A 3,237-nucleotide genomic window follows, 5' to 3' on the forward strand; every position below is an offset into this window, starting at 1 on the left:
TAATATCAGTCTATAGTGCGAATAATAAATTTACCAAATAGATTTCTTATAAATTAAATTAACATTTAGTCAACTTTTTTATTAGTCAAACAAAAAAATACCATCGTTTTTTTTACATATTTATTTCATCCTTGAGAATATGTTTCTTATATCTATGTAAGAAGACAATAAAATAAGTTACTAGCATTACAGAGATCTATTAAATATAAAAATATAAGTGCTCTCTCTCTTTCTCTCTCTCTCTCTCTCTTTCTCTCTCTCTCTCTCTCTAATATAATATAATATTTTACTTATACAGATTATTAATATATTAGACTATTAATCAAAAGTGCATCATATTTCGTAAATATATTTATTAGGTGTAGGTATATATGTTTGTTTTACGCGCGGTTATATATATATTCATTTGTTAACATGTGTGAAACAGTTATTAATTTGTTTAATCATGGTCGGCCATACGGATCAAGATGCAACGTAATATTTACGCAAATTTATCGGAAGCAGATAGGGGACGTATTATCGGACTTTATCAATCAGGGACAAATAGAACAATTATCGCAGAAACAGTAGGATGCAGTAAGAAGACAGTATCATTGTGGATTCGGAAATATGAAGAAGCAGGCTCTAATGTGTTAAAAGATCATAGGAAAAATAATGCAAGACCAAAAAAAACTACAGCTCATCAAGATGAAGAAATCGTCCAGTTGGTTGACGCAAATCCCTTCAATCCTGCTGCAACAGTTTTACAAAACGATAATTATCCAATCTCGGAAAGAACAGTGAGACGTCGCTTGAAAGCAGCTAAAGTTCGTTCGCATATACCAGCGAAAAAAATTGCACTCACAGAAAATCATCGAAATCAAAGAGTGCAATTTGCTAATCAGTACTTAAATACTCCGCAAGAAGAATGGAATACGGTAATATGGATGGACGAAAAAGTATTTTCTTTGAGTGAAGATGGAAGATACAGAGTGTGGCGACCGGACGGAGAACGCCTGAATCCAAAATACGTGCTCCCCAATCAAAATAGTGGAAGAATTACATTAGGATTTTGGGGGAGCATGACATCCTTAGGATTAATGGATATTGTAGAAATTACACCACACATGAATGCAGAAGAATATGTAGGAATTTTGGAGGACGTCCTGAAACCTTCTGCCAGACGAATATTTCCTGAAGAACAATACCCAATAATTAAGATCGTGCAAGACAATAGTGCTGTGCACACTTCAAGAATGGTCCGAAGATGGTTTGAAGCGAATCCCGATTTTCAACCAATACCATGGCCTGCAAAATCACCTGATCTAAATCCAATCGAGAACGTATGGGGCAAAATGCAAAAATCATGGATAGCTGGTGAATTGAGAACTAGAGAAGCATTAAGAAATCATGTTCATCAAGTATGGAACGAGTTGGCATTGAATGCTGATTATACGCAAAATTTAGTGAATTCAATGTCGAGACGACTTCAAATGGTCATCGACAAGGATGGATTCTGGATTCCATACTGGTAAGTATGAATTTTATAACAATTTAAAAGTGATAATAATAATAATTTAATATTAGAATTTTTTCTCTTTTTCAGAAATTATACTTTATTAGAAGAAGTTCTTGGAACTATTAATTATCATGGCAAAACCACTCTAATAACAGCTGTTACCAAAGGTATTTCTTTTGTTTAGAGGATGATTGACTATGACTACCTTGCAAATAAGAGCTAACTGACTACTTTGAACTAATGGAAAATTTTGACATACAGATTGCCCGGGTCGTGCCGATTACATCAAAAACATGATCACAGGAATAGCTCAAATGGATGGTGCTATACTGCTCGTCGCTATCACGGATAGTAGGATGCCACAATTCATCATTTTTGATGATCAATTGCAGCCGTCTTGATATATATATTGAAGTCACCAAATTTTGCGTAAAAACAACATTCAATGTCAACTCGTTCCATACTTGTTGAATATGATTCCTTAATGCTTCTTTAGTTCTCAATTCACCAGCTATCCATGATGTTTGCATTCTGCCTCAAACGTTCTCGATTGGATTTAGATCGGATGATTTTGCAGGCCATGGTATTGGTTAAAAATCGGGATTCGCTTCAAACCATCTTCGGACTATTTTTGAAGTGTGCACAGCACTATTGTCTTGCACGATCTTAATTATCGAGTATTGTTCTTCAGGAAATATTCGTCTGGCAGAAGGTTTCAGGACTTCCTCCAAATATCCCACATATTCTTCTGCATTCATGTGTGGTGTAATTTCTACAATATCCATTAATCCTAAGGATGTCATGCTCCCCCAAAATCCTAATGTAATTCTTCCACTATTTTGACAGGGGAGCACGTATTTTGGATTCAGGCGTTCTCTGTCCGGTCGCCACACTCTGTATCTTCCATCTTCACTCGAAGAAAATACTTTTTTGTCCATCCATATTTCCATTCTTTTTGTGGAGTATTTAAGTATCGATTAGCAAATTGCACTCTTCGATTTCGATGATTTTCTGTGAGTGCATTTTTTTTTGCTGGTATATGCGAACGAACTTTAGCTGGTTTCAAGCGACGTCTCACTGTTCTTTCCGAGATTGGATATTTATCGTTTTGTAAAACTGTTGCAGCAGGATTGAAGGAATTTGCGTCAACCAACTGGACGATTTCTTCATCTTGATGAGCTGTAGTTTTTTTGGCCTTGCATTTATTTTTCCTATGATCTTTTATAGCATTAGAGTCTGCTTCTTCATATTTCCGAATCCACAATGATACTGTCTTCTTACTGCGTCCTGCTGTTTCTGCGATAACTGTTTTATTTGTTCCCAATTTATAAAATCCGATAATATGTCTGAAATGTAATACATTCTTTATTAATAGTCTAATATATTAATAATCTGTATAAAAGTAAAATGTTATATTATATTAAAGAGAGAGAGAGAGAGAGAGAAAGAGAGAGAGAGGGAGCGCTTATAATGTCTTCTTACATAGATATAAGAAACATATTCTTAAGCATGAAATAAATATGTAATAAAAACAATGGTATTTTTTTATTTGACTGATAAAAAAGTTGACGAAATGTTAATTTAATTTATGAGAAATCTATTTGGTAAATTTATTATTCGCACTATAGAATAATATTAAATATGTTATCCGTTCTTGGCAGTAATTTATTCTATCAATTGTAGGACAAAATTTCCATTTTTATAAAGTTTATTCACTAACCATATAAAAACAAAAATAA

The 3,237-nt window shown here is 33.7% G+C and overlaps 1 long non-coding RNA gene across 1 annotated transcript; it reads left to right on the forward strand.

Moving 5' to 3' along the window:
- Nucleotides 1-1,343: 1,343 nt before the first annotated feature.
- On the forward strand, nt 1,344-1,953 carry LOC112454874. Its single transcript, XR_003040799.1, has 3 exons — nt 1,344-1,510; nt 1,586-1,665; nt 1,760-1,953. It is a non-coding gene; the product is annotated as an uncharacterized LOC112454874 (long non-coding RNA).
- Nucleotides 1,954-3,237: the final 1,284 nt, after the last annotated feature.

The sequence above is a fragment of the Temnothorax curvispinosus genome, unplaced genomic scaffold (assembly GCF_003070985.1).
Source record: "Temnothorax curvispinosus isolate PA1 unplaced genomic scaffold, ASM307098v1 QBEX01005473.1, whole genome shotgun sequence".
Lineage (NCBI taxonomy): Eukaryota > Metazoa > Arthropoda > Insecta > Hymenoptera > Formicidae > Temnothorax > Temnothorax curvispinosus.